Genomic DNA, 10,696 nt, shown 5'->3' with positions numbered 1-10,696 from the left:
CCACTGACACCTCTCTCAGAGCCTTCACAGTCAGCCCACTAACACCTCTCTCAGACCACAGTAAAATCACAGTGTATCTGAGAAGAGCAGAACCCAACCATGAAGCATCACGGCCCAATAAATTACATGGTACGAAACAGGCCTATAGATGGATTGCAAACAGTACAGACATCTACCAAAAAGCAATTAGTTGCCAAAAAATACAATCTCTCCTGGACAACTTTTTAGCATTAACATTCTCCTTCAGCAATGAAGGTGTACATTTGGCTGTTTGGAACATAAACTTTATATTTGACAAATTAGCCTCCTTGTCTAATCTAAAGAGGCACAAGAGCAAACCAGAAATAACAGAAAATGAAAAATGATTTGATAATGATTGCAAAAATCTAAGAAAGTCATTGAGAAATATATCTAATCAAAAACACAGAGAACCAGACAACAAGAATATAGGCCTTCAATATGGCGAGACACTGAAGCAATACAAACATACCTGAATAACAAAAAAGGAACAGCACATTAGAAATCAGCTGGATGGAATTGAGGAATCCATAGAATCAAACCACTTCTGGGAGAATTGGAATAAATTAAACAAACCTCATCATGAGGAATTGGCTATCCAAAATGGGGATATGTGGAGAAATCACTTTGCAAAACTCCACAGCAATATAACAAAGAGCCCAGAACAAAAAGATATACAAGAAAAATTACAAATGCTTGAATCAGCAGTCAAAGACTATCAGAATCCTGTGGATACTCCAATTACAGAAGAATAATTATTGGAAAAACTATGCACTCTCCAACCCAAAAAGGCCTGTGGTGCTGATGGTATTTTAAATGAAATGATCAGATATACAGACCACAAATTCAAATTGGCTATACTCAAACTCTTCAACATTATCCTCACTGCAGGTATTTTCCCTGATATTTGGAACCAATCTATAAAAATGGAGTCAAATTTGACCCAAATAATTAGAGGAATTTGCGTTAACAGCAACTTGCGGAAAATTCTCTGCAGTATCATAAATAGCAGACCATCATTTCCTTGAGGAACACAACGTCCTGAGCAGAAGCCAGATTGGATTTCTAAACCATTGTTGTACAACAGACCACATTTACACCCTCCACACTCTGATTGACAAACAAGTCAACCAAAACAAAGGCACAATCTACTCGTGTTGTGTAGATTTCAAGAAAGCACTTGATTCAATTTGGCACAAAAGTATTTTTTATAAACTAATAGAAAGTGGTATTGGAGGAAAAACATATGATGTTATTAAATCAATGTACATTAAAAACAAATGTGCGGTTAAAATTGGCAACAAGCAAACATACTTATTTTCTCAGGGACGTGGAGTGAAACAGGGCTGTCCAATAAGTCCAACACTATTTAACATCTACATTAATGAGTTAACAACAGACTTCTTCTCTCAGGGACGGGGAGTGAAACAGGGCTGTCCAATAAGTCCTACACTATTTAACATCTACATTAATGAATTGGCAAAAACATTAGAAGAATCGGCAGCACCTGGTATCACCCTACACAACACTGAAATCAAGTGTCTGCTGTACGCATATGACCTGGTGCTGCTGTCTCCCACTAAATAGGGGTCACATCAGCACCTAGATCGTCTTCACAGGTTCTGTCAGACCTGGGCCTGACCGTTAACCTTAAAAACAACAAATATAATGATATTCCAAAAAAGGCCCGGAAATCAGGATGACAAATATAAATTATATTTGGACACAGTTCTATAAAAACACACCAAAAACGACACATATCTAGGTCTAAATATCAGCAACACAGGTAGCTTTCACATGGCTGTGAATGAGCTGAGAGACAAAGCAAGAAGAGCATTCTATGCCATTAAAAGGAACATCAAAATCAAAATTCCAATTAGAATCTGGCTCAAAATGTTCCAATCAGTTCTAGAACCAATTGCTCTATATGGCAGTGAAGTATGGGGTCCAATCTCTAATAATGAATTTACCAAATGGGACAAACATCCAATCGAAATACTGCATGCAGAGTTTTGCAAGACTGTATTGCAAGTGCAAAGAAAAACTGCAAATTACACATGTAGAGCAGAATGGGGCCAATACCCTCCTCATTCTAATAGAAAAAAGAGACATCAAATTTTACAACCATCTAAGAACAAGTGATCCCAAAACATTCCATCACACAGCTCTACAATGTCAAGAGATGAAACAAGAGAAGAGTCCCCTCAGCCAGCTGGTTCTGATGCTCAGTTCACCAACCCAAACCAACCCCATAGAGCCTCAGGACAGCAGTCAGCCAGCTGGTTCTGAGGCCCAGTTCACCAACCCAAACCAACCCCATAGAGCCTCAGGACAGCAGTCAGCCAGCTGGTTCTGAGGCCCAGTTCACCAACCCAAACCAACCCCATAGAGCCTCAGGACAGCAGTCAGCCAGCTGGTTCTGAGGCTCAGTTCACTAACCCAAACCAACCCCATAGAGCCTCAGGACAGCACTCAGAAAATCTGGCCCAACCAAATCATCACAAAACAAAAATAAAAATGTATCACCTATTGGAAAGTAAACTTCAATACTATTTGGCTCTAAACAGACAGTACATGGTGGCAGACTATCTGACCACTGTGACTGATAGTAACTGAGGAAAACACTGACTAGGTACACTGACTGGTCTACTACCAGGTCATGTGTCTTCTCAGTCATGTTGACACTGGTCTACTACCAGGTCATGTGTCTTCTCAGTCATGTTGACACTGGTCTACTACCAGGTCATGTGTCTTCTCAGTCATGTTGAGACTGGTCTACTACCAGGTCATGTGTCTTCTCAGTCATGTTGACACTGGTCTACTACCAGGTCATGTGTCTTCTCAGTCATGTTGACACTGGTCTACTACCAGGTCATGTGTCTTCTCAGTCATGTTGACACTGGTCTACTACCAGGTCATGTGTCTTCTCAGTCATGTTGACTCTGGTCTACTACCAGGTCATGTGTCTCCTCAGTCATGTTGACACTGGTCTACTACCAGGTCATGTGTCTTCTCAGTCATGTTGACACTGGTCTACTACCAGGTCATGTGTCTTCTCAGTCATGTTGAGACTGGTCTACTACCAGGTCATGTGTCTTCTCAGTCATGTTGACACTGGTCTACTACCAGGTCATGTGTCTTCTCAGTCATGTTGACACTGGTCTACTACCAGGTCATGTGTCTTCTCAGTCATGTTGACACTGGTCCACTACCAGGTCATGTGTCTCCTCAGTCATGATGACACTGGTCTACTACCAGGTCATGTGTCTTCTCAGTCATGTTGACACTGGTCCACTACCAGGTAATGTGTCTTCTCAGTCAGGTTGACACTGGTCTACTACCAGGTCATGTGTCTTCTCAGTCATGTTGACACTGGTCCACTACCAGGTCATGTGTCTTCTCAGTCATGTTGACACTGGTCTACTACCAGGTCATGTGTCTTCTCAATCAGGTTGACACTGGTCTACTACCAGGTCATGTGTCTTCTCAGTCATGTTGACACTGGTCTACTACCAGGTCATGTGTCTTCTCAGTCATGTTGACACTGGTCTACTACCAGGTCATGTGTCTTCTCAGTCATGTTGACACTGGTCTACTACCAGGTCATGTGTCTTCTCAGTCATGTTGAGACTGGTCTACTACCAGGTCATGTGTCTTCTCAGTCATGTTGACACTGGTCTACTACCAGGTCATGTGTCTTCTCAGTCTTGTTGACACTGGTCTACTACCAGGTCATGTGTCTTCTCAGTCATGTTGACACTGGTCTACTACCAGGTCATGTGTCTTCTCAGTCATGTTGACACTGGTCTACTACCAGGTCATGTGTCTACTACCAGGTCATGTGTTTTCTCAGTCATGTTGACACTGGTCTACTACCAGGTCATGTGTCTACTACCAGGTCATGTGTTTTCTCAGTCATGTTGACACTGGTCTACTACCAGGTCATGTGTCTTCTCAGTCATGTTGACACTGGTCTACTACCAGGTCATGTGTCTTCTCAGTCATGTTGACACTGGTCTACTACCAGGTCATGTGTTTTCTCAGTCATGTTGACACTGGTCTACTACCAGGTCATGTGTCTTCTCAGTCATGTTGACACTGGTCTACTACCAGGTCATGTGTCTTCTCAGTCATGTTGACACTGGTCTACTACCAGGTCATGTGTCTTCTCAGTCATGTTGACACTGGTCTACTACCAGGTCATGTGTCTTCTCAGTCATGTTGACTCTGGTCTACTACCAGGTCATGTGTCTCCTCAGTCATGTTGACACTGGTCTACTACCAGGTCATGTGTCTTCTCAGTCATGTTGACACTGGTCTACTACCAGGTCATGTGTCTTCTCAGTCATGTTGACACTGGTCTACTACCAGGTCATGTGTCTTCTCAGTCATGTTGACACTGGTCTACTACCAGGTCATGTGTCTTCTCAGTCATGTTGACTCTGGTCTACTACCAGGTCATGTGTCTCCTCAGTCATGTTGACACTGGTCTACTACCAGGTCATGTGTCTTCTCAGTCATGTTGACACTGGTCTACTACCAGGTCATGTGTCTTCTCAGTCATGTTGAGACTGGTCTACTACCAGGTCATGTGTCTTCTCAGTCATGTTGACACTGGTCTACTACCAGGTCATGTGTCTTCTCAGTCATGTTGACACTGGTCCACTACCAGGTCATGTGTCTTCTCAGTCATGTTGACACTGGTCTACTACCAGGTCATGTGTCTTCTCAGTCATGTTGACGCTGGTCTACTACCAGGTCATGTGTCTTCTCAGTCATGTTGACACTGGTCTACTACCAGGTCATGTGTCTTCTCAGTCATGTTGACACTGGTCTACTACCAGGTCATGTGTCTTCTCAGTCATGTTGACACTGGTCTACTACCATGGCTTTAATGTATTGTTGTTCTCATTAATATTGTTGTTGTTGTTGTTGTTGTTAATGGTAATCCCATGTCCATTACTACTATTACTATTATTACTATTAATATCACCATTTCTTTATATATATAGAAATATTTTATATAAAAATAAATAGATATATATTTGTCTTTTTCTATATGTATACTTTGACAATGTAAGTATTAATGAACTTGCCATGTCAATAAAGTCAATTGAATTGAAATTGAGAGAGCCACAGAGAGAGAGAGAGCGAGAACGATTCCCAAACCTTCCATAATAAAGCCATCACCTACAGAGAGATGAACCTGGAGAAGAGTCCCCTAAACAAGCTGGTCCTGGGGCTCTGTTCACAAACACAAACAGACCCCACAGAGACCCAGGACAGCAACATAATTAGACCCAACCAAATCATGAGAAAACAAAAATTTAATTACTTGACATATTGGAAAGAATTAACAAAAAAACTGCGCAAACTAGAATGCTATTTGTCCCTAAACAGAGAGTACACAGTGGCAGAATACCTGACCGCTGTGACTGATCCAAACTTAAGGAAAGCTTTGACTATGTACAGACTCAGTGAGCATAGCCTTGCTGTTGAGAATGGCCGCCGTAGGCAGACATGGCTCTCAAGAGAAGACAGGCTATGTGCTCACTGCCCACAACATGAGGTGGAAACTGAGCTGCACTTCCTAACCTCCTGCCAAATGTATGACCATATTAGAGACACACATTTCCCTCAGATTACACAGATCCACAAAGAATTCAATAACAAACCCGATTTCAATAAACTCCCATATCTACTGGGTGAAATACCACAGTGTGCCATCACAGCAGCAAGATTTGTGACCTGTTGCCACAAGAAAAGGGCAACCAGTGAAGAACAAACACCACTGTAAATACAACCCATATTTATGTTTATTTTCCCTTTTGTATTTTAACTACTTGCATATTGTTACGACACTATATATAGACATGGTATGACATTTTAAATGTCTTTATTCTTTTGGAGCTTTTGTAAGTGTAGTGTTTAATGTACATTTTGTATTGTTTATTTCACTTTTGTTTATTTATTTCACTTGCTTTGGCAATGTAAACATACGTTTCCCATGCCAATAAAGCCCCTTAAATTGAAATTGAATTGAGAGAGAGAGGTCAAACTGCTCTTTCAGTCAGTCTCACCACTCTGAAGCCAGCCACCCAGTACAGGACAGTCTAGAACAGTAGAACCAACCAGCCCGGTACTGTCTAGAACAGTACCGGGCATTCTAGAACAGTACCGGGCATTCTAGAACAGTACTGGGCATTCTAGAACAGTACTGGGCATTCTAGAACAGTACCGGGCATTCTAGAACAGTACCGGGCATTTTAGAACAGTACTGGGCATTCTAGAACAGTACTGGGCATTTTAGAACAGTACTGGGCATTCTAGAACAGTAAAGGGCATTCTAGAACCGCAGACCTGAGGATGAGAAACCTCCTGACCACCCAGAACCAGAACTGTTACCGGAAGGAGATCGTAAAGGAGTGTTACACCCGCCTGGCAGAGCCATCAACGACGAGACTTCCCCACCAGCTTTGTCCCTCGCAGGGCCAAGGAGCAGCTAGGGCTGGGGCACTCTCTAAACTCCCCCTGTCCACCAACAAGACTGTCCTGCCTCCTGTGTTATCCACCCTGGAGAGGAGGAGAGCTGCCTCCTGTGTTCTCCACCCTGGAGAGGAGGAGAGCTGCCTCCTGTGTTCTCCACCCTGGAGAGGAGGAGAGCTGCCTCCTGTGTTCTCCACCCTGGAGAGGAGGAGAGCTGCCTCCTGTGTTCTCCACCCTGGAGAGGAGGAGAGCTGCCTCCTGTGTTCTCCACCCTGGAGAGGAGGAGAGCTGCCTCCTGTGTTCTCCACCCTGGAGAGGAGGAGAGCTGCCTCCTGTGTTCTCCACCCTGGAGAGGAGGAGAGCTGCCTCCTGTGTTAGCCACCCTGGAGAGGAGGAGAGCTGCCTCCTGTGTTCTCCACCCTGGAGAGGAGGAGTGCTGCCTCCTGTGTTATCCACCCTGGAGAGGAGGAGAGCTGCCTCCTGTGTTATCCACCCTGGAGAGGAGGAGAGCTGCCTCCTGTGCTATCCACCCTGGAGAGGAGGAGAGCTGCCTCCTGTGTTCTCCACCCTGGAGAGGAGGAGAGCTGCCTCCTGTGTTAGCCACCCTGGAGAGGAGGAGAGCTGCCTCCTGTGTTCTCCACCCTGGAGAGGAGAGAGGCTGCGGTGCCCAGGGACAGGTGAGTCACCTTGAGCTTAATGAGGAGAAGGAAGTAAACTTTTAAGATGGGCCAGTTTCCCAAACACATGCTCAGAAATGTTTTAGAAAAATATACAGTACAATTTCATATAAAAAAAATGATTGAGGATTAAAAAACACATTAAAATCTAGTGCCATGGTGGTCCTTGTTACCCTGTCCCAGGTCCTGGGACGTTAGTGTCTTCATGGGACGTTAGTGTCTTCGTGGGACGTTAGTGTCTTCGTGGGACGTTAGTGTCTTCGTGGGACGTTAGTGTCTTCATGGGACGTTAGTGTCTTCGTGGGACGTTAGTGTCTTCGTGGGACGTTAGTGTCTTCGTGGGACGTTAGTGTCTTCGTGGGACGTTAGTGTCTTCGTGGGACGTTAGAGTCTTCGTGGGACGTTAGAGTCTTCGTGGGACGTTAGTGTCTTCGTGGGACGTTAGTGTCTTCGTGGGACGTTAGTGTCTTCAGCAATGATCTTCCGAGGTTTTGCACACTGGGTAATCACATTCAGATCGACATCACATTGATATCGACATCCCTATTCTATTCTATTCATTATTTAACCAGGGAAATCACATTTAAAAAATATATATATATTTTACCTTTATTTAACCAGGTAGGCAAGTTGAGAACAAGTTCTCATTTACAATTGCGACCTGGCCAAGATAAAGCAAAGCAGTTCGACAGATACAACGACACAGAGTTACACATGGAGTAAAACAGACATACAGTCAATAATACAGTATAAACAAGTCTATATACAATGTGAGCAAATGAGGTGAGAAGGGAGGTAAAGGCAAAAAAGGCCATGATGGCAAAGTAAATACAATATAGCAAGTAAAACACTGGAATGGTAGTTTTGCAATGGAAGAATGTGCAAAGTAGAAATAAAAATAATGGGGTGCAAAGGAGCAAAATAAATAAATAAATAAAAATTAAATACAGTTGGGAAAGAGGTAGTTGTTTGGGCTAAATTATAGGTGGGCTATGTACAGGTGCAGTAATTTGTGAGCTGCTCTGACAGTTGGTGCTTAAAGCTAGTGAGGGAGATAAGTGTTTCCAGTTTCAGAGATTTTTGTAGTTCGTTCCAGTCATTGGCAGCAGAGAACTGGAAGGAGAGGCGGCCAAAGAAAGAATTGGTTTTGGGGGTGACTAGAGAGATATACCTGCTGGAGCGTGTGCTACAGGTGGGAGATGCTATGGTGATCAGCGAGCTGAGATAAGGGGGGACTTTACCTAGCAGGGTCTTGTAGATGACATGGAGCCAGTGGGTTTGGCGACGAGTATGAAGCGAGGGCCAGCCAACGAGAGCGTACAGGTCGCAATGGTGGGAAGTATATGGGGCTTTGGTGATAAAACGGATTGCACTGTGATAGACTGCATCCAATTTGTTGAGTAGGGTATTGGAGGCTATTTTGTAAATGACATCGCCAAAGTCGAGGATTGGTAGGATGGTCAGTTTTACAAGGGTATGTTTGGCAGCATGAGTGAGTCCAGTTGTGAAGGCCCGGTGGGGCTCCGCGTAGGCAGTAAAACGGGTCCGGATAGGTGACTGCAGCCCAGGAGTGATTGATGGAACTCAGGAGTGATTGATGGAGCTGGCTAGCTCCGGAATAATTGATGTTTGCTCCGGAATCGACGAAGGCCAATAGTCACACGGATAGCAGCTAGCTAGCTGTGAGATCCGGGTATGAATGTCCAGAGAGCAGTCGAAATCCAGGGACATGGAGAGAAAAATTGGTCCGGTATGTTCCGTTCCGAGCCGCGCTGCGCCGTACAGAACTGGCGATAGATTTTCGAGCTAAAGGATAGCTGATGGTTAGCCACAAACCGTGGTTAGCTGAATACTAACGATTTGCCAGTAAAGGAGCTAACTAGCTTCTGAACTAGCTTCTGGTTAGCTTCTGGATTAGCTTCTGGCTAGTTTCAGGCTAGCTTCTTGGAGTTTCTGGCTAGCTTCTTGGAGGATTACAGATTTAAATATATACAGTGCCTTGCGAAAGTATTTGGCCCCCTTGAACTTTGCGACCTTTTGCCACATTTCAGGCTTCAAACATAAAGATATAAAACTGTATTTTTTTGTGAAGAATCAACAACAAGTGGGACACAATCATGAAGTGGAACGACATTTATTGGATATTTCAAACTTTTTTAACAAATCAAAAACTGAAAAATTGGGTGTGCAAAATTATTCAGCCCCCTTAAGTTAATACTTTGTAGCGCCACCTTTTGCTGCGATTACAGCTGTAAGTCGCTTGGGGTATGTCTCTATCAGTTTTTCACATCGAGAGACTGACATTTTTTCCCATTCCTCCTTGCAAAACAGCTCGAGCTCAGTGAGGTTGGATGGAGAACATTTGTGAACAGCAGTTTTCAGTTCTTTCCACAGATTCTCGATTGGATTCAGGTCTGGACTTTGACTTGGCCATTCTAACACCTGGATATGTTTATTTTTGAACCATTCCATTGTAGATTTTGCTTTATGTTTTGGATCATTGTCTTGTTGGAAGACAAATCTCCGTCCCAGTCTCAGGTCTTTTGCAGACTCCATCAGGTTTTCTTCCAGAATGGTCCTGTATTTGGCTCCATCCATCTTCCCATCAATTTTAACCATCTTCCCTGTCCCTGCTGAAGAAAAGCAGTCCCAAATCATGATGCTGCCACCACCATGTTTGACAGTGGGGATGGTGTGTTCAGGGTTGATGAGCTGTGTTGCTTTTACGCCAAACATAACGTTTTGCATTGTTGCCAAAAAGTTCCATTTTGGTTTCATCTGACCAGAGCACCTTCTTCCACATGTTTGGTGTGTCTCCCAGGTGGCTTGTGGCAAACTTTAAACGACACTTTTTATGGATATCTTTAAGAAATGGCTTTCTTCTTGCCACTCTTCCATAAAGGCCAGATTTGTGCAATATACGACTGATTGTTGTCCTATGGACAGAGTCTCCCACCTCAGCTGTAGATCTCTGCAGTTCATCCAGAGTGATCATGGGCCTCTTGGCTGCATCTCTGATCAGTCTTCTCCTTGTATGAGCTGAAAGTTTAGAGGGACGGCCAGGTCTTGGTAGATTTGCAGTGGTCTGATACTCCTTCCATTTCAATATTATCGCTTGCACAGTGCTCCTTGGGATGTTTAAAGCTTGGGAAATCTTTTTGTATCCAAATCCGGCTTTAAACTTCTTCACAACAGTATCTCGGACCTGCCTGGTGTGTTCCTTGTTCTTCATGATGCTCTCTGCGCTTTTAACGGACCTCTGAGACTATCACAGTGCAGGTGCATTTATACAGAGACTTGATTACACACAGGTGGATTGTATTTATAATCATTAGTCATTTAGGTCAACATTGGATCATTCAGAGATCCTCACTGAACTTCTGGAGAGAGTTTGCTGCACTGAAAGTAAAGGGGCTGAATAATTTTGCACGCCCAATTTTTCAGTTTTTGATTTGTTAAAAAAGTTTGAAATATCCAATAAATGTCGTTCCACTTCATGATTGTGTCCCACTTGT

The sequence above is a fragment of the Oncorhynchus kisutch genome, linkage group LG5, assembly GCF_002021735.2.
Source record: "Oncorhynchus kisutch isolate 150728-3 linkage group LG5, Okis_V2, whole genome shotgun sequence".
Lineage (NCBI taxonomy): Eukaryota > Metazoa > Chordata > Actinopteri > Salmoniformes > Salmonidae > Oncorhynchus > Oncorhynchus kisutch.
This window is presented reverse-complemented; position numbering follows the sequence as displayed.